This window comes from Anas acuta, chromosome 1 (genome assembly GCF_963932015.1).
Source record: "Anas acuta chromosome 1, bAnaAcu1.1, whole genome shotgun sequence".
Classification (NCBI taxonomy): domain Eukaryota; kingdom Metazoa; phylum Chordata; class Aves; order Anseriformes; family Anatidae; genus Anas; species Anas acuta.
This window is the reverse complement of record NC_088979.1, coordinates 133,079,703-133,101,645: the sequence shown is the minus strand read 5'-3', so window position 1 is coordinate 133,101,645 and position 21,943 is coordinate 133,079,703. Positions and strand designations below refer to the sequence as shown.

The following is a 21,943-nucleotide window of genomic DNA, read 5'->3' as shown; positions in this document are numbered from 1 at the left end:
AAATTTCACCAAGAAGAAAACTAAAAGCAGGAAAAAATTCTATAATTGCTATGTTTTTGTGTGTGTCATACTGTACCACCATAGAGCTACATGAATGCAAGAAAAAAAAATATGTTGTTTTTCTTCTCATGGAATAACAGATCTAGCGTGTTGAGGAAAATGGATGCAGGACTTGGACTTGAAGTCAGCAACAAACAACATGATCACGGTTTTTCAGCCCTCTTCTTAGAAGCCAAATCTTTAGGTGTATGGGCTGAGGCTTGTGTTATTGTCAGTCACTAACCTATATCGTGGCTTTTCCTGACTGATTTTGGCTAGCTTGAAGAGTGTGTTTCCAATATACACTATACTATGATACTATGTGGGTACTAGCCAGATACTGTGTGGGTTACTGGCTATTTAATGGTGGTCATTTTTCTATCTGGGGCCTGCTCCTGCGGGAGCTCTTCATGGGCTGCAGTCTCCTCCAGGCCACATCCACCTGCTCCACCGGTGTCTCCTCCACAGGCTGCAGCGTGGAGATCTGCTCCACGTGGGACCCATGGGCTGCAGGGGGACAGCCTGCTCCACCAGGGGCCCCTCCACAGGCCGCAGGGGAACTGCTGCTGCCTGCCTGGAGCACCTCCTGCCCTCCTGCTGCACTGACCTTGGGGGCTGTAGGACTGCTTCTTACTCCTCTCTCCCAGCTGATGTTTTGCAGAAGTTTTTTCCCCTTTCTTCTATTTGCATCCACAGATGCACAACCAACATTGTTCACCGGCTGGGCTCTGGCCAGTGGCAGGTCCCTTTGGAGTTGTGTGGAACTGGCTCTGATCTGACAGGGGGGCAGCTGCTGAGCTCTGCTCACAGAGGCCATCTCTGCATCCCCCCTGCTACAAAGGCTTAAAGTAGATATTTTTTTCAACTTAGCATTGCTGCTCCTAACCTTAAGTTTAGAAGCCTAAATGTTTCAGGGAAGGAATAGACCTCTAGTTATTCCTTTAAGATAATTTTCTGTGTACTCTTTTGGTTGAATGTGACCATAGTCTAGCTCACAACTGAGTCCTCTGCCTGTATAGCAAAGCTTACAGATTTATGGATTGACAGAGGAAAGTTATTTTTCCTTGTCTGAAAAAAACGAGCACATTTGTTTCAGATAGCTTAGAGTCACTTACTTCATATCTAGAGTATGAGTGTACTGTAAGTGTCCTTATGAAAAGGGAAATTCCTCTCACATCTGAGGGAAGATTCTAAGTAAACTTTGAATTTAATTAATTAATGAAATAAAAGAAAATCCACTGGTCAAAGAAGAAGACAGCACAACAGAAACTGTGCCATTTTCCTTACCTTTTCCCACAATTGGTCTGGGAACAGATATAAAGGATGATTTATGCATCCCATTACTATAATTCATTTTTTTTCCTACTATTTATCATTTTTCTGGAATACTGTATACTAATAATCATGCTACTTTATTAAAGAGAGGTTCTTTAACTAATTCATTTCACAGAGTTGCTAAGATATTTAGAGCAACTCAGTTCTGTGCTCTTAGCACTTGAGTGGTAGGATTTGCTACGATGAGCAAATCTCTTGGCAACCCCTATACCAAAACATACAGTATGTGGGCTAATATCTAAACTACAAAACACTTCCTTCAAGAAGGCTCATAGCAATGAATGAAAGATACCCTTTTCATCCTTGCTGTTGGATGGTTATAAATTCCAGATGATATTATAATTGTAATGTGCTGTCCCAGATATCAAAGTCTTTCTCACTCCCAGGGGACGCTTTACTTAAATATGTTTCCTGTAGCACAACCAAGTGAGTGCTACATGGTTTGGGTTTCTTTTCTTTAGGATCAGTTACCAGGGGTTCTTGCATATGGTGGCATATCTGTGACTGTGGCACGTCAGTCTTTCACACTGGAGAGACTTCTTCCAAACTTTCCCTGCCTAGGAGGCAAACTTTTCAGATGTGCATGAGTAAGTTACAAGAGTAACATTAGTGTTTGACCCTCTTTGTCTCCCCCATAGGGAAGATAGACATGAAGTGATATCATCTTTCCCGTATTATAGTCACATCTTCAATGCTAGCCCTATTTTATTGCATTTTTAAGGGAAATGTCAGAGGGATTACTTAACAAAAGGGAAGGTGATAAAACTACCAGGAAGACAGTGACAACACACGCAGTTAGGTGCTTCCAGATTTAGAATGAAGTATCCACATGAAAACTGAAAATCAGAAGTGCAAACAGCAGCCAGACCTTTACCAGATCCTAGTGCAGGCAAGCAGACTTTGATGTTCAGTAGCAGTGGCTATTACTGAAGGGAGCTCCTGCCCACAGTATTTAAAATTAAATTAATTTGTGTTATGATGGAAATAAGGAGAGGGTGTTAAGGTAAGAGAGAGAGGGAATGAACATGTTATTAATACCCTAAAGGTAAAAAAAATGGATTAATTGCCTTGTTTCTTTTAGCATTCAGTATTCTAGACTAACCACCAAGAGAGGATTATGTGCTAGATTCTGTTAACCTGAATTCTCAGCAGGTAGGTACCTTCCAAGGCCATCCAAACTGTTCCATTCAGCCAGAAATTCTAATACGGCCCATTAAGTTTATGCAGTCTCTCCCCCTATGCACCAATGGCACATCAAATTTTCATGAGATTAGAACTGCAGGCTTTATGTGGCTAATAGCCACTTTTAGTTGCAATGTTAGAGCTTTAAATTCTGTGAAACCTTAGGTACTATTCTGATCATACCAAATTCAAGTTTGCAAACCCTACTGAAAATACATTTTGAGTGTTATAAAACCTACAGATTCCATGGGCATAGCCAGAAGAAGCTTTTATACTGATATTTGCCAAATAAGTACTGGTCAGCTGAATACTGATAAAATAAAAGCCATATTCTGAAAAAGATGATTTGGAAGTCAACTGATCAATAAATGGTGCTCAGGTAAACACTTGTACATAGTCATTTATTCCCTTCAAGCATTAACAACAAGGAATGTTCTAACAATTACCCAGTGTTACAGTGTAGTGGGTTTACGTGGCAAGGTTTTGGTAGCAGGGGGCCATAGGGGTGCTTTCTGCAAGAAAGATCTAGAAGCTGCCCCATGTTTGGGAACGGCCCCATTGTTTTCCAGAGCTGAGCCAATAAGCGATGTTGTTTTGCGCCTCTGTGAGAGCATATTTAAGACAGGGAAAAAAACGCTGCGCCACACAGCAGCTGGGAGAGTGAGAGGAGTGAGGAACAGCCTTGCAGGCACCAAGGTCAGTGTAGAAGGAGGGGGAGAGGTGCTCCAGGTGCCAGAGTAGAAGTCCCCTGCAGCCTGTGGTGAGGACCATGGTGAAGCAGGCTGTCCCCCTGCAGCCCATGGAGTACCACAGTGGAACAGGGTTCCATGCTGCAGCCCGTGGAGGAGACCACGGTGGAGCAGGTGACCTGGCAGGAGCTGCTGCCCGTAGGGGAGCCAGATTGGAGCAGTTTTCTTCTGAGGGATGGACCCCATGGTACGGACACATATCTGGAGCAGTTCTGGAAGAACTGCTCCAGATATGTGTCTGGAAGAACTGCTGCCTGTGGGAAGCCCATGCCGGCTCAGTTCATCAGGGACTGCATCCCGTGGGTGGGACCCCACAGCACAGGGGACAAGAGTGACCGAGAAGGAGCGGCAGAGAAGAGGTGCTGTAGACCGACCATAACCCCCATTCCCCTGCGCCACTTGGGGGGAGGAGGTGGGAGAGGGTGGATGGGGGGGAAAGGTGCTTTTGGTTTCTTTCCTTTGTTTCTCACTTCTCTAGCTTGTTAGTTATAAGCAATAAATCTTACTATCTCCCTACGCCGAGTTTGTTTTGACCATTACAATAATTACTGTGTGATCTCCTTGTCCTTATCTCAACCTTTGAGCCCTTTTCATCGTATTTTCTCCCTGTTCCTCTTTGAGGAGGGGGAGTGAGAGAGCAGCTGTGGTGGAGCTCGGCTGCCCACTCAAGTGGAACCATGACATACAGTCTCTAAGAAAAAAAAAAAAAACAATAGGCTGAGTTCATCCCTATTGTAACCACAGTTAAATTTACCTTTTGCAATTATTTAAAACATCTTTTAGGGAACGGAAAATTGGGTCTTGTATTGTATTTGTTCAAAGAGTACATATTAGGAAGCCTTTATTTAACTCTCCTCTAAAGCCTCCTGAAAAATTGGCATGGAGTATCAGGGGTGTAAAATCATTAAATCTATTTCTAAACACACTACATCTATTTCTATAAACTTTCCCCAGTTCCTTTTTGTTTCTTTTTAATTTGAGTCCAAATTGCAAGAATCTAATTTCTGGATCTTTGTTTCTTTCAGCAAATAATGATGTTAAAATTACATGTATTTTACATGTAATGTAATATTACATGTCATGGGTGACGCACTGGGTAGATGAGGGAAAGGCTGTGGATGTGGTCTACCTTGACTTCAGCAAGGCTTTTGACACCATTTCCCACAAGCATTCTCCTCAAGAAACTGGCTGCTCTTGGCTTGGACTGGCGCACTCTTCGTTGGGTTAGAAACTGGCTGGATAGCCAGGCCCAAAGAGTCGTGGTAAATGGAGTCAAGTCCAGTTGGAGGCCAGTCACTAGTGGCGTTCCCCAGGGCTCGGTGCTGGGGCCGGCCCTCTTTAATATCTTCATCGATGATCTGGACGAGGGCATTGAGTGCACCCTCAGTAAGTTTGCAGATGACACCAAGCTAGGTGCGTGTGTCGATCTGCTTGAGGGTAGGAAAGCTCTGCAGGAGGATCTGGATAGGCTGCACCGATGGGCTGAGGTCAACTGCATGAAGTTCAACAAGGCCAAGTGTCGGGTCCTCCACCTGGGGCGCAATAACCCCAAGCAGAGCTACAGGCTGGGAGATGAGTGGTTGGAGAGCTGCCAGGCAGAGAAGGACCTGGGAGTGATGGTTGATAGTTGGCTGAATATGAGCCAGCAGTGTGCTCAGGTGGCCAAGAAGGCCAACGGCATAAGAAACAGTGTGACCAGCAGGCTTGCATAAGAAACAGTGTGACCAGCAGGGCTAGGGAGGTGATCGTCCCCCTGTACTCGGCTCTGGTGAAGCCGCACCTCAAGTACTGTGTTCAGTTTTGGGCCCCTCGCTACAAGAAGGACATCGAGGTGCTTGAGCGGGTCCAGAGAAGGGCGATGAAGCTGGTGAGGGGCCTGGAGAACAAGTCCTATGAGGAGCGGCTGAGGGAGCTGGGCTTGTTCAGCCTGGAGAAGAGGAGGCTCAGGGGCGACCTTATCGCTCTCTACAGATACCTTAAAGGAGGCTGTAGCGAGGTGGGGGTTGGCCTGTTCTCCCACGTGCCTGGTGGGAGGGGGAATGGGCTTAAGTTGCGCCAGGGGAGTTTTAGGCTGGATGTTAGGAAGAACTTCCTTACCGAAAGGGTTGTTAGACATTGGAACAGGCTGCCCAGGGAGGTGGTTGAGTCACCATCCCTGGAAGTCTTTAAAAGACGTTTAGATGTAGAGCTTAGGGATATGGTTTAGTGGGGACTGTTAGTGTTAGGTCAGAGGTTGGACTCGATGATCTTGAGGTCTCTTCCAAGCTAGAAATTCTGTGATTCTGTGATATGTATGCTGGGAAACAAGTTGCAGTTTTATTAAAGCAATTTTGCCTGCATCTAAACTGCTAACTAGAGCTTTGAAAAATAATTCTGGCAGGTCAAAAATAATTCTGGCAGGTTAGTCTGTGAGAATTTTCTGTTCAAAACCATTTTGTGATGTTTTTACCTATTTCCTAAATTTGCTTGACTCCTTTTCTCAAATTCATGACAAACCAAAGGTCATTTGAAAGTTGCTTTTTTCAGTGGCATCTTTGACTGCCTTCTATGATATGTGTTAAGAAACCCAGGTCAGTGTTGCACTATTTTTCCTCTCTTATTGGACTAACAAAGTTTTTATTGAAAAGTGGAGGAAAATTAGATTTCAGTGGAATAAAACGAATTCTGATTTCTGCATTTGTTCCTGAGAGCTGTGATATTTTTCACAATTTGCTGGTAATAAACAAACTACTAATACATGCACTCCTGAAAGATGAATGAAAGAAAACTAAATTTAAAGTTTACATCCAAACATGTATAAACATAAATTCAGTCTTCACTAGTGTCAATTGTTGCTTGATATCCTTGTCTGGATTGATGAGTAGTGCATTTTCAGTCTCTTAGTTTTATTGGTATACTGTATTTAAGCCTAGTTCTTCTTTTTAATTAGCTAAAACTATTATGAAAATGTGTTATAACAAGATATTGTAGTTTCTTCTTATTAGATACCAGGGGAAAAAAAAAAAAAAAGGAATATAAAACTGAGTAAATATATTTAATCAGCAAATCAGGATTTTGACTTGGCCAGTACAGGTTAGGAAGAATGAACTTTTAAATACAATGAGACAGCAATTCATTTTCAGATCAATTTAATTCACAGTATTGACAGTGGAATTCTGCATTGATTTCAATATTTGAATCTACTACAAAAGGAACACTTCTTTAACTCATAAAAATGTCTTACTTGTACAGCTTTCTTGTACAGATTTCCTGCTGCCTTTAAAAGATGTGATAGCTTTCCAGACCTGAAGTGTTATTTGAAATTCTACTGATGTTTTGGGGTGGAGTTGGGGAGTTGCTTAGTTGCTTTTTTTTTTTTTTTTCCCCCAATTGTTTTTAATCTTGATATAGTTCTGTGTGTTATTTTAGTTCTCATCAATAAACTCTTTTGCTTAAATGTAACTTTTATTTGAGAAGCTAACTTTCTATGCTTTTCTGTAGTGTGGGGTATGTGCTGGGAGCATGGAGACATGAAAATGCATGGACAACCTGAACTTCCTCTAACGTGTAAATGGAACTTGTGTGCTTAGAAGAAGTCATTTTGGTTTTGATGTACTGGTGTATAATTAAAATAGCTTTAAACCCCTCAAATATGACTTATTCTTTGGGGTAGGACATAAACACTCTTCTGATTGGAATATTTAAGTGAGTATAAATTATTCATGACTTAGCTAAGAGTAAAGCTTCCTTATGACTGCTCCTCAGGCTGTGATTGTCGTTATCATCCCAGCAGGTGTAGCACACAGGCAGTGGCAGAAGTTGAGAGACAGAGTGCTAGGGATCAAGTCTACCCAGCAGAGGGAAAAGTAGTTCCACTCAAGTGCTGACAAAGTTTTCTTCACCTTAGTAGGATTAAGTGTCTGGGAAGAAAAACTGTAAACTAAGACAGGAACAGAAGGGATCAAGACGCCAACTGCTATTCCTCTTAGGGATTTTGAATAGATAGAAATGAGCAATGATTTGACAGTCCCCAAATCAAGAATGGCTGAAAGAAAAGGATCTATCTGGCATTTTAATCCAGTGCTTATGACAGACTAAAATAACTGCATCAGGTATGGGTTTCTTGCATGTACACATATATTCAAATATATATAGTGTTTATGTATGTGTATATATTTATGTATGCGTGTGTTTAGCCATATAAATTTTCCATTACTTGTCCTTTACCAGACATACAGTAAGCTTTACAAGTTACTGTTATTTTGTATCTTGTTAAAAAGAAACTTGTAGCCAGTTTTTAAAATGTGTTATTACCCAAGATATTATAAGGACTTCAGTGGAATAGTGACACTCCACTGCATAAATACTTGTTTTAGTAAGTTAAGAAACTAGATTATTTACCTAATGGAACATATATAAAATATTTCTGTTACTAGTCTTCTCTGAAAATTTCCAAGTATCACTTTATCACTAAAACATGACAATGGAGTTTGGAGTCCTGGGCCTCAGCTACACACACTGTGTGCTTATCTGCCTAGATAAAATAGTTACTTATCTGTACAATAATTACAGCTATTGCGTGTTGGAAAAATGAAATGTAAAAAGGCAAAGATTGATCAGAAGTCTGTTTACACACTCCAAGTTTAAATATACATAGCATATGCTAAAATACTATGAAATCTCTTTGATGTCTGTAATTATTTTCCATCTATTATTTTCAAATACTGATCCTTGTGATGGGGTAAGATTAAATATCTCATTATTGTGTCTTTGACTCTTGAAAAACCTCTGTATACTTTCTCCACCTGAAAGTAATGTGTATTTGTGTCCCATTCTGTGGCTTTGTGGAGGGTTTCTCCTGAAAATGGCTGTCTGTTAAAAGGAAAAGTCACCATTGTTTAAAAACAACAAAACCAATTTCTGAGAATTAAAAAGCATATCAAAAAGTATACAGCTCTTGGCTTAAATTGTTCAGAATGGTCTAGTATTCTTCAGAGCAGTACAGAAGGGAGCCTTTTCCTCCGTGTTTTCTTGTCTGTGCCCCTCAAGATTTGGTAATGAATGAGAATAAAAACATTTTTATGATAAGAGGCTGACAATGGGATCACTGTCAGATTTGTACCTTGAGGGCTCTACTAGGGGTCATTGTGATACCTGTTTCCTTTCTGCTAATGAGTGGATCCTGTTTCTTACTGAGGTATAGTGAAAGATCAGTATAGCTATCCAAGAGCTAGCAGTGGCTCATCATTCTTGTCAGGCTCCCTGTACTGTGTGACAAAGTGAAAGGCTTTGGAAAAAACAGACTCATTCAGTGTAATTGAACTAAATGGATAATAGGACACTTATTATAGCATTAAACAGAAGAATACTCTTTGCTAGCTTTTGCAATGACTACAGTTCTTTGTCATTTCATTATAGACATTCACTTACGAGTCTATTTTGTTGTTGTTGTTGTTTGCATTGGGATTTTTAAGATGTTTAACTCCCATTAATATTAATGGGAATTGTGCAAGTAAACCCCGGGAATTTGGAAAAATAAAAAATGTAGCTTTTGTGTCTCTAGGAAAAATGCAACTAAAAGCCTAGAAAAACTCGGACCCCATAAATATTTGTTTCTATTACTGGACTATGTGAAAAAGGTGAAAAAGAGCTCCAATTGTAAATAAAACCCAACCATGTAAGGACAAATTCTACTGTCCTAACTTAGACTAGATAGTAACTTGCCCTTCAGACAACCTAAGTCTGTCCAGTTCTGTCAGCCCTTTGTGCAGTGAGACAGAGCTGAAAATAAAGCAGTCTAGCTCAGTGCAATCCTCTGTTTACTAGTGTGAAACCTTCATATACATTTCTCATACTGGGTATTGTCATGTACTATTGGCATCAACAAGAAACATACTTTTCAAAAATCAGGTTATTTAATGTTGTGATTTGAAAATACCGGTAATGCAGGTAATTTCAGCTTTCCTGTTCACCTCTGCATAGATCCAATACTAGCTACTTTGCAGGTGATTGATGTCTTTTATCCTCAAAACACTTTGCAAAAAATAAAGCAGATTCTATTGTCATTTAATCAATGCATGAGAATAACCTAGAACTAGCTGCAAACCTGTTCGCAGCACTTGTAAATTAGGCAAAAAGAGGAAGAGATGATTACTTGTTAGAATTTATCTTATGGAGTATTTGATCTGTATACTTCACCATTGTTATATCAAAACTTTAATGACGAGATTAATCTTGCAGTGAAATAATCCCAACCTCTTGTGTTTTTCACCATGCCATTTCTCTTGTTTTACAGCTGGAGAAACTGAAGTAGGAATAGGATTGTAAATTGCTCTAGTCCAAAAAGTGAGTGGAAGTCAGAACCAGAATTAACATTCACTTATCACTGCTGCCCTTAACTGAAGTGTCTCACAGTCGTTGAGAGTAACTGTTTCTTGTGAACCTGGCTGGCAATTAAAATGAAAGTATCTGAGTGACGAAGGAAGGGGAGAGAAGGTAATGCAGTTCTGCATTCTCTTTTTATTAATAGATGGAAACACAGAGGGATTTGTCTGGTAAAGAGTGCAGCCTGGCTGTCTCCTTGATAGTTGTGACAGTAGCTGAAAAAATGTCTTATTTGTCCCTCACAGTTTCCTTACTAAGATGGTATACTGCTTTGAGCATTTGCTTCACACATACAAAAGGCAGGAATTTTTCTCCACACGGTATTACAGAATTGAACAGTAGAAACCTGCTCACAGTTTCAGTGAAACTTTAGAGTCAGGTGACTTTAGAGTCACCTGTGGCTGTACCAACAGTAAGAGCAAAGCTGTGTTTCTTCAGGCAGTGAGTTAGTTTTCCTATTAGTTGTTTGCATCTGTCTTAAATAATCAAACAATGGTGTTCAAAAATAAAAATAGATTGCTTAGGGAAGCAGCTAAATATACACTTAACAGGCCCAATTCCCATCTCATTTACCCTAATGTAATCAGAAATAAACTCATCTAGATTAGAATAGAGTTATATCAAACCAGAACTAAGCTGATAGAAGTCAACCCATTACCTTTGGGAATCCTTTATTATGTTTTCTTAAAGACAGGAGGCAGATTAATAAAACGCTTACTGTGCAACTGCAAATTATATTTTAGTAAGACTTTCAGCAAAGTAGCTATCCCTTTTGATTTACTGAATATTTATACTAAGACCTTTTGAATGCCTGCAATAATCCCCCGCCCCTCCTTTTATTTATTTATTTTTATTTTTCCTTACTTTTTCTAATTGGGAACATTCCAGTTGCTTTCCACTAGATGGCTACACGGAAAGCAGTTTTGCAACGAGCAGAGGCAGGCAGCATTTTTCCTCGTGTTTGCTCTCTGTGTTGAACTCTACTGGGGTTGGGCTTTGGGTGTGAGCTTGCCCTCTGTTATGTTAGCTGCACAACAAAAGATTTCAGGTTGGAGCTTCTAGGTCTTCTTTACTAACATTAACAAAATAGTAGAGTTTAAAATTTCCATGTTAGACACTCAAAACTTATGAAACTTATTTGCTTTTTTTCTTCTTCTTCTTCTTCTTCAATTCAGTTTGAGCTTCCCAAGGCTAAAAATTCTGTTTAGTAGGGGCTGGAGAAAGTCATTGCCTTTAAGGAACCTGCCTCAGAGGTTGCAACATATCAAAAGAGATGATCAATGATCCTTTCTTAATTCAGCACTGCTTGTAGGCCAAGGCCACATTGAACAAACTGTAGGTTCCCGCCAGCAGATTAAAGTAAAATCCTGAGTGCTGTGTGCAGTAGACCTTATAATTGGCCCCTGTTATAAGGGGAATATAAAAACAGGTGTAGTCTCACGCAATTTATGCTATGCAGCATATTAGGCCACAGTGCTACAGCAATTAAAGCCACATCTGTGTCTGACTTTATCACCTGCAGTACCACTTTGATTCAGAGCAGGTGTGGTCCCATGACTTTGTTTTCCCCAAATTACCCAGAACACCTTATACCAGCTTTCTAACAGCCACAAGAATACAAAGGGTACCTGCTTCAGTATAAAAACTTGCCAGGACAATATTCTTTCCCTAGGGTTTTCTGAGCAGATTTAATGAGGATAGTAAATATATACTAGGTCAGCATTTGGTGATATTTGACAGTAGGGGTTTCAATCTTGTACTAGAAGCCCAAAGCTACTGCTTCACTCTCTTTTTCTGAAACTAACTTAACTAAAAGGGCATGAACATTAGATGGTCTTAAATAGGATTAGAAAGACAGGATAGGAATGATTTCTTTTAGCTAACAGCAGTGCATAAGGAACTTGTCCTAATTATAACAACTTGCTTTTTTATGTGATTTTTGTTATTGGACTGCAGTGCATGAAAGAAATGAGTTATTTGCATTCTTTAAATTGGAAGTGTCCCCTATGGGATGACTTCCTCAATGCCTTCCAGCCTGTCTGTGGCAAACCTGGGAAGAATACAAATAAAATGCCATGAATCCCAAAAGAGATAGGGAAGGGGGGAAAAACAAACTCTAATGTTGCAGAGATTTTAGTTTATGGGTTTGGCTGGAGGGAGTAATATAGCTAATATTGGTAGAAAAACTACTGACTTCTTTACTCAGAATATAAACATGCAGACATCCTAGAAAAAGCTTTCTTTAAAGCCTTTTTTGTACCTAAATGTGCTGAATCTGGAATTTACTCTCCGAAAACATAAAGATGCAAAGAGTAACCAAAAAATAAACTTAGAGCAGTGGGTATGTTGTGTCACATAGACTGTGACAGGATGGAAAAATCCTACTTAATTTTTATGATACTTTTTTTTTCTAGATTTAATATAATGTTTTAATAAAGCCTATCAGTTATATATTTGTATATCAAATTACATAGCAGTTTTAATTCTGATTTATGTTAACCCAGCTTTGCTCCCATAACAGAGCATAACTCCCCTTTGTCTATTACCCTTTCAAGCTGTAGCAACAGTTCTGAAACTCTCCTCACAGGCCAAAATTTTGGTGGATTTTGTGAATCTATACACCACCACCACCCCTGAATCTCCTTTTTCACTCTGCACTTCCTATATCTCTGAATATTACTATTTTTATTGTGTTTTAAGGTATGAATCTCAGGATATAATCCTCTGTGCTCTTCTACTGTAAATTAGTGCAGTATTTTCTGTGGGAACATATGTAGGTGTAGAGATAGAAATAGTTGTCTTTAAAGTTCACAAAATGAGTGTAAGTCAGACTTTTCTACAGTTTAATTTTAAAATATTTTTGAAGGGTGACCTGCTGTTTTTCTTGCAGCCTCAATTATGCTGTGTGGGAATATAGTTCTGTGCCAGTGGTTTCTGGTATATCCATTGCTTTAATTAAACTCTATTCTGTAGCTTACATACAGCTAGGGAATAAGGGTGAGAACTGAGAAGTGCCCACTGCATCATCTGATTTCGTATGCTGTATGGAATTCCATATGCTGCAAATTTACTCCCAGAGTTATGGTAGTTCTTACATAAATTCTAATTCTTATTCATCTTTTATCATTGTGATTTGGCATAGCTAATGTGTATCTTAGTAGAGAATGGTGATGCTGTTGTAGGAGGGGGCTAAATTTGGACTTGTGCATGCACAAGTGACTGAGAAGACCCACACACTTCAGCAGTTGTGCTCAGTTCCCATGCAGTAACATTTTGAAGAATCAGATATTGTAATCAACACAGTAATTTTAGCACTCCCGGTATTTGTGTTAACCCTAGGGACCTCAGTCAGATTTACAAGGTACCACATAAATATGTAGAATAAATTCAGTACAATTTCTTCACCTTGACCTTACCTATGTCATGAAGTTCAGCTCTTCAACAGTTGCCAGGTCTCCAGTTCTTGCACTTAGAAAAAGAGTCGAGGGCTTCTGCGGAGTGAACTGTTGTTGTGTACATGGTCACTGGTCATTGGAAAAATAAGTCAATAAACTAAACAGGTGATGAAAACGGAAGGCCTATAAAGTGAGGGGGTGTTATGAAAAGATAGAGGATTATAGCTCATGAGGCTTGGTTTTCATTCCTAGCTTTCTCCGTGAATTTCATTAAAGATTTTGGAAGTCACTGTGCCTTGCTTTGCTTCAGCTTCTCCATCTACGTGTCCATCTCTTAAGCCACTTTAAAATAGGGTAATGATAGTATAAGCATGAAGTGTTTGTGCTAAACACAGACAGTGATGCTGCTAAACTCAAAAATAATTTTGTTCACCTTAGCAATTCACCTCAGAATTACTGGCATGGTAAATCTGTTTATCCTGTGACTGACTTGCATTAACTGGAACTGAAACATGTATAAATCATTACTTTTTCATCTCTGTCTGCCAAAGACACTAAATATACAATGACTATAACTACTATCATCAGCAACAAGGCCAATAAGCGAAGCACTCTTACCCATCATGCAGAGATAGTAACTACAATGAAAACTCAGCTTTAAGTAAACAGACAGACAAAAATCTTGTTTCCTGTAAGTTTTGATCATGTTGCACAGCAGTGTACATCCTTGCCAGAGGAATGTTCTTAGGTTGGCATTGAGGGTAAGGAACTGCGCTGCTGACTACTGTGGATGGGAGCCAAGTGGAGCACCTGTGTTAATTTTTGTTAATTGCCTCCTAGCAGGCACCAGCTCCATGTGGGCTGCACAAGAAGAACCAGCTTCAAAAGTCAGCTTCAATGGAGAGAAAAAAAAAAAATCAGCAGCAGTTAGGAGATGGTCAACCAGACATTAAATTCATATTCATTCACAAACAGTAGTCATGGTTAGGTTCCTCACAATCCCCCTCCACTTTGCATACATTCCCAGGCAATAGACAAAGCTCATTACTCTGATGGCATTTTTTAACTATCTGTGTGTTTTTCTTACTGCAGGCAGGGGCTGCTGTGGGAAAAACATGAATGCATTTAGTAGCTGCACAAAGTATATAGCAGAATACTGCCAGACCAGCCAGTCAGCTCTTCCCTTGTTGCAGCTCTGTGAGTAGAATCATAATCTGCGTGTATGTATGGAGGGAAAAATAATCTACAGTAATAGTGGAACTCACTAAAGCCAGAAAATTCAGTGCTAACACTGAAAATTTTTCACTCTGTACAGTTTGGGGTGCCAAACTACCTTGGCTAATGTGAAGGGATTTCAGCAATGTTGTGAAGTTCAAATACTCTTTCTACAGATACTTGCTGTTTAGAGAACCTCCACCCAAATGCTTGCCTACTGATTAGTTAAATTTGACAAGCAGCTATCGTTCCTATTCTGTATTGCTTTTCATCAGCTTAGTGTATATCCCTCATGTTCCTTTCCTGTCATGTTTGGATAATTTCATTTCTTTTAGCTTTAGTTCCCTTGTTCCACTTCCAAGCACTCAGTTTCCCAACATTTCTTCCAGTGTTAGAGAAATGCTTTCATTTCCAGAGGACACTGCTGTTCTGTTTGATGTCATATGTACTAAAGGACACTCTGAACTCTGTTGTATCAATTGCTGAAGCTTAAGATGCTTGTTCTATACCCAAGAGAGGGGAAAACAGAACTGGGCAGAACTTTTCAAATCTGAAGAAGTTTAGTATGAATATCACACTTACAAAGTTTTGTTCTAATATATCTGAGACTATAAAGACCTGCTGTTAATTATTTCTGGTGTTAATTAACAATTCTCAACATGGGACACAATAAGTCTGATGGTGTATCGTTCGACTAGAAGCCAGATTCCTCTATAATAGAGTCTTCAGATAATGATATTTGGAGATACTAAGACAAATTGCTAATTCCTGCTTGTTTGATTGTTTGCATTAGAACTTCCCTGCTGTGATATGCAGGCATCTGTGATGGTCTTTGTCTGTCCATGTTTAGACATCTAAATTTTCTACAGCCTAGAGGCATACATTGGGACTGACCACCTAGTCAACAGCAAGAAAACAGTATTATTGAAGTACAGTCACTCTTACAAGGTAATGCTTTTTTTTTTTTTTTTTTTTTTTTTTTTCCTGTAACTGTATTTCTCTCCACTGTCCATGAAGGATTCACAGTAGATCACCAAATCAGACAGGCGATCTCTGCAATCTAGGAAGAAGAATTCTGCTTTTGGTGCCTACAAAGCAAAAGATGCACCATTTTTCTGGCAACTGTTCCTAAATGCACATTTCCTCAGCAGCTTTTTTTGTTTGTTTTGTGCCTCTGTTTGTACCTCAGATTTAGTTTGGCTCTGTTGGAGAATGTCCTTTTTCATTGTGAAACACTAGATGCAAGATATACTTATCTTTTTTTTCTTTTTTTTCTTTTTTTCTAACTTCATAGCAAAAGAAAGTCGTGTTTGAAGACCATAAAACAAATAAAAATTATTCAGCATTTAATATCTTTCATCCTACTGGATGGGTTAATCATGAGATTTGGATCTAAATGTTGGGGTAGAACTGGATAACTCTTTTCCTATAATGCAATAATACATAACGATGTTTTGTTTTGTTTTTCAAACTAATTTGAAACTTAGCAAGAATATAATTATTTTAGTTGTCATGTATTCAGCAGTGTGAATTTATGTGATTTGATCCAAGATTGAGTTCCTAGAATAGATGAACATTTGTGGACTAACACACAGACTCACACATGCTACAAGGGCTACAGCTAGAGCTCTGCAAATAATTTGTTTCCTACCAAAGTGGCAACAAATTATGAAAGAATATTTCAGAGTGAAGGAAATCAAAATGACATTAATGCCAAGATGGCACTAATTGACTTTCAGGTTAAGTGACACTTCAGTCAAAACAGCATAAAACATTTGCAAATGACTTCATGTTTTCATAGTTAAATTTATTTCTAACAAAAAAAGTAAAACAGTTCTAAATTAATTAAAAGAAATTCTACTAGGAATTTGTTCTAAAACAACTTAAGATTGTAATCAGCACTTCAATTAATGTGCATATATGTTTCTTAAGTGAAAGAATTAATAAAAGCAATTTACTTTGTTGGTGTTGCAATCAAGTTGCAAAACATGAGTTTTGAGAGATCTAAACACAGAAAACCCAAGTAACAACCAGAGGTAAAGAAGAACAAAGAAAACTTCATAGTTTGAATATTATATCCAGGGAAAGATTTAAAAAGAGTGTAGTAAATTTGCTTATTTCTCTACTTTCACCTTTGTAAATCTTACTATCAGTGTCTTATTACTGCAGCATATGAACAAGCACAGAGTGTAGAAGGTAGGGATTGAGCTGTGTTTACATCAAGAAGTAGCACGGGATATTAATTAGCCCTTTATGGGAGGAAAGCACCTACTGAGGGAGATAACCTCCTGTGGCCTATTTTCTAGGGTGGGCCAGGAGACTTTTCTGAAAAACACCATTGTCCTGTCCCCCCTGCATCTTTGTTTCCATTGGTCCTGCCCTCGATGGTTTCTTTGTTCCTCCAATAAAGGCAATGGTTATGAAAATTGATCAAAACCATTGCTGTCCCACCAGAGGAAGTTTTTTATGATGGAAGACTGCTTACAGGAGGCAAGGAGGTGTGTATGCTCATGCTGAACAAGCCATGGCTGTTCAGGAACCTATACCAATACATAGTCAGCATTCAAAGAAAATTCAGCCATAAGAAAAACAATGTGACAAACTACTGTTTACTTCTGTGAGAAATTCACATTCCTATGCCAAAGATTTGTAAAATTTCACACAAAAGATTTGTCTCTAACAGTAGTGAGGAAGAGCTTTCTCACAAACACCATTTCTTCTCATGATTGGCAACAGGGTAAAAAGAACAAAATGATGGAGCTGGCAAGAGTCCCATGCAGCAAACAGAGAAGCAGTCTTATCCCATGGTAGACCATTGGTCTACTCTTTAAACCTTACACTTTGTCTGTTATGGAATTAATAAAATAAAGAGCTTGGTACTGACACCTTAAAAAATGTTTTAAAAAGATTTTGTCTCTCTTTCTCCTCTTCTCATAGACCTATGTATGAATTGTTTTCACTGGAGTGTGCACCTGAGGACTGCCAAGTGGAAGGGCCCCAGGCATTATTCTAGGAAATATTTGTCAGAAACATGAAGTTTTATAACTTGAACTGTAAACTCAAGTAAACTCTTGTTCTCATGTTGGTGGGTGGAAGTGGGGGACTTTAAGCTGGTTGAGTGCAGACAACCAGATTGTGAGCTGGCTGAGCACAACCTGCTCTGTTTCAGGACATGCCTGAGGAGCTGATAATTTTCCAGAGCTGTGAGATGATGCACTTCAAGACCCCAGCATCCTTCAGGGAGAAGCTTCCCTGCTTCTGACTTCAGCAGGAACTGGTGCCCTGGTCATCCCACCCAGGCTGGTTTTGCCATGGGAGCAGAACATTTCTCTATTGTGATTATCTTTATCTTTGTCATTATCTGTTCAGGCTTATTAAGTTTATATGGAATTGTGATTGTTCATTAAGCCTTATCTGTCTGCTTGGAGAGGTAAAAATATATATATTTTTTATTTCTCCTGTGGCAAGAGCCACTTAATTTTGACAATATCTATCTGTTCTTACTGTTCCCTAGGTATTTCACTGACAGGTACAGTGGCCCTTTCAAAATGAAGGCTTAGGCATAGCACTGTAAAAGTATTCGTGTCTCCCTTTGCAGTTCAACTGAATGACACTCAAAAAATGTAACTAAACCCAAATACATATAAACTTAGAGCAGGGGTTGGAAGAGGAAATGTCCAATTGATATTGGACACTTTTGTCCGATAAGGTGTCCTAAAGCACCTTTGTTTGGAAATTTGTGACATTTCTACCCACTTACACAAGCTAGATGACACTGCTATGAAACAGATGAAGCATCTGTCTTGGATACTTATAAAAATGCCACTTTTAGAAATGTATGATTGTTTATTTATTTTTGTATGCAAAAAAACCTGGATGTGAATCATTATCTGGGCTGCCCTAAGCCTGCAAGTGTTCTGTAGTGACCAAAGGACATTTTCAGTCTCTGCTGCCGAGCATGGTATTGTTGAGGATAGCTTTACTGAAGGAGGCTTCAAAAACCCTATCTCCTGGCAAGGCTTCACTGTGGCCTTGTGTCAACGGCAGGACTGTACTGTGAACGGCGGGACTGTGAACCTCAAACCTGCACAGCAGCATAGACATGATGCTGACTTCACAGCCACTTACCCACTTCTCTCTCCATACATTACTTCCCAATATAGAATGGAAAATGTACTACTCCTAGCTAAGAATCAGCTAGGGCTCTGCTGGAGAGGTTTGACAGAGTCAGTTAAATCACAGCCAGCTTTTGAACTGGGCAATAAAAGCTATCCCCATTAAGTTCACCTTCTCCCTGGGGTGGCGCAGCATCTCAGCTGGCTGTGCAGCTCCTTCTCTGACATCCATCACATACATCCCTCACACAGCCATGGAGTTGCCAGGTATCAGGTGGCACAACCCAGGAATAGATGCTCCTACTGGTGACACAGGGTTTGATGGCACAGAGTACAGACATTGCCTTTCCAAAAAAGTAATGATGTTTTTATCACACAGCATTCATTGCCATCCCAGTGCCTTCTGAAGAGGTTTAGCGACTTGCATTTCTTCCAAAATCTGAAGGACAAGTGCCTGCTACAGCAACCCTGGAAAGACCTGCCTTCACGAAGAACATACTAGTACTGATGGGGTCAGAAAATTCTCTTGCTGTATGCAAGTTTCCTACAGAATTATATTGCCCTTGTGGCTCTCATTAAAAATCTCCAGAAAGTGAGGAGGCCACAGCTGATATCTTTAAACAGGAAGCAACACCAATGCAGTATGATCGTGTGGCACTCAAAGGCACTAGGAAATATGGGCTATTAGATTCTGGCCCAGCACATACTGCAGAAGTGACTCATCTGACTTTATCTATCCTGGCAGATACTTTTGCTCACAGTGAGTGCACTGCTGTCCTCTTTCACAGCACTTTTGTGAGATTTGTTTTGGTGTGAAAGCAGAGGTATTGTTTGATCTGTTTAAATAACTGTGTTTTCAACCTTTTCCAACTGCAGTCCCCTAAATATTTTCCAGCAGTTGTGCACCCTGTTATCTAGCAGATGTAACTGTATTGACAACAGGCTTGCTTCCCTGTGTGACCTTTCACAGACCCTTTAGAAGTTGCTCTTACTCTGCAGGGATTTTTCAACCACAGGTGTAAAATTGCAGGTCCCGATCGTTAATATCCTTCTAGCTAAATCTGCAGCACTCTCTGCAGCATCGTGCATAGGCTAGATGGCAGTACAGCACGCTGTGTTGTTACCTTGCTGCTGTGGGGCAAGCTTCTCCCTGCTGCACACAGAGGCTAAAGGCATCCTCCAAGCATCTTTTTCCTCTAGATTTTGCAGCTACTGTGCTGGGACAAGATGTGTATCTTACTTCTCTCACAAAACCTGAGTGGAGATAAGGGGGAGATGAGTACATGCAGGTGTTTTCTGCATTGTCCACTAAGCACAGAGCTAGATCTCCACCAAAATTCATCCTGTGGTAGTGGATTTGGGACAGTAAAAGACTGTATAGCTTACAAATTTTTATCAGGGTAAGGAACTGGGTAACAACTGTTCCCCAAAGTACTGTATCATGAACACAGTATGCTATGCAACTGGGCTAACATACCATTGACTTCCAAGAAAAAGTTATATTTGTTTCAACTAAGCTCATGTTTACACAATCCCTAAAAGATTACTTTCCAAAACTAGCAGCAACAACATGCACCTACAGCTGTGTACTGCCTTCAGCAGCAGCCATTAACTCCCCAGAAAATAAAACCTGTCAAGACCACACTGGTAAACTCATTCCTGACTATCAATAGCAAAATGGGGAACACTGCTCCCTTTGTGAAGAGATGAAAGCTTCAGCAGGAATGTGAAAGATCCAAAGAAAAAAAGTCTCTGAATAAGTTTTGATTTACAGCATGGTCCTTTTTCCCTGTACAGCCTGCTCAATGGCAATTCAATGGCTTTCTGATATTCTCAATGTGAAATCTGCATTGGTTAAAAAAAAAAAAGCCACTTGGCTGAGTAAAAAATTACTAATGACTTGATCCAAATCTAATTGAAATGAATCCTAGTGAAAGGGCTATAAACTGATGCTTTTTCAAAGACAGAATTGGATTTTGGATGAAGCTCTAAAGGGGCCAGTCTTGTGGGAGATGTTTTACCCACAATGCTTTTGTTTTTTGTCTCTAAACTGTGCAAGTCCAGTGGTGGAATTTGGGATGCAGTCTGTTTGCTGTCTCCACTGGCAGGCAGAGGGAAGATATTTCTGTGCCCACCCACATAAAATCGGCACTGGTGAATATCTCTGGATGTTTGCCTGTGCACACACAAACAAACACACAGACTGTGAAAGAGCATCATAAGGGTTATAAAGTCAAATAAAGACACAATAAATGGCAAAATGAAGGCAGTATAATTCTGTGTCACTGTTGTACACTCAAGGGCATTTTTCTGATGTTATTAAGGTGAATAATAATGTCCTTTTAATGCACTTATGAAATTGCCTAAGTATTTTAGTAGCAAATTAAAACAAAACAAAAATCCTATTGCTTAGCATTATGTTGGCACTCAGTCTGATCATAAACAGGGATTAAACTTTTTAAGGGTGGGTGAGATCTCTTCAGTCCCATTCCTTCCTAGAAGACAGTGTCATACGCTTTTTCCTTTCCTGTTCCTGGCTGTGGTTCACCTGGTTGCCCCAGTCTGTCTTTGAGGCATCTCCACACAATTTTAAGTTGTCAGCCTTCACTGGTCTTATTTTCTGCACTCCTCATCCCAGTTTCAGGCTTTTCCTGAGCCCAAGCTCCCACCTCCTTGTTCCTTGGCTGGTTTCCTCTCCCAGCTGGGTTTCCTGTCATGCTGAGTAGGTGTGCTCCAGGCTATTTCCAAACACCTTTTCTGACATCTTTAATTAAAGTTACAGTTGCAAGGAAGGTCCAACTTAATCTGTTCTGTATCAAGATCAGTGAGGATAAAATAGCTAAAGAAATAAGTCTTGAAGCCTGAAAAGTGTCTTCTTAGCATATACAAACTGATTTTTAATGGCCTTGCAATTTGGCCAAATTTTTCCAAAATTTAATGTCCCCAGAAAAAATATGTTGCTATGTCAAGCAAGAAGTCTCCCATGAATTTCAGGAGACAAATCATAAGAAAGGATGTGCTACTCAAGAAAAGAAGTGCTAAGTTTATGTGTTTATTTTTACCAGGAGAGAGCCACCTATATTTCCATCATTTTGTTTACAGAAAGAGTGTATTCTCTTGGACTGAAATGAAATTTAAAAAAATGCAAACACCCTGCAGCCTGTCTGAGCCTGATAACCAGAATGATGAAGTTCACCCATAATGCTTGAAGTTTGGCAAAGTCATAAGCAGAGTAAACAAGCCTTGCAATATAAAACATTGACTGACATAAAATTAGGCAATGCTATCAGCTCCACCTATAAAGTTACTGTATCATGGATCCAGTGGAGGGTGAAAGGAGAAACCCAAAACAAAAAACAATACAAAAGGAAGAAGCTTTAATATCTTAGAAAAAATAACGATAATGTCTCTACTTCAGCAGCTTTGGAGTCTGAGGAGATAATATGCTGGGTTCTTTCTTTTACCTGCTGTATAACAGAGCTGAGAGAGAAAATTGGTTTTTCATGCAAAATATTGAGTTGCTGTTCACTTGTAATTTAATTTATTATTT

General features: G+C 39.6%; 1 long non-coding RNA gene across 3 annotated transcripts; it reads left to right on the top strand.

Moving 5' to 3' along the window:
- The first annotated feature begins 5,433 nt into the window (after positions 1 to 5,433).
- LOC137842969 (uncharacterized) lies at positions 5,434 to 18,532 on the top strand. Of its 3 annotated transcripts, none has more exons than XR_011089303.1 (4): positions 5,434 to 7,396; positions 14,156 to 14,260; positions 15,072 to 15,226; positions 17,448 to 18,532. It is a non-coding gene; the product is annotated as an uncharacterized lncRNA (long non-coding RNA). The 3 variants fall into 3 exon arrangements; XR_011089304.1 differs by lacking the exon at positions 5,434 to 7,396 and adding an exon at positions 9,614 to 9,779; XR_011089302.1 differs by lacking the exon at positions 5,434 to 7,396 and adding an exon at positions 11,264 to 11,383.
- The last annotated feature ends 3,411 nt before the right edge of the window (positions 18,533 to 21,943 follow it).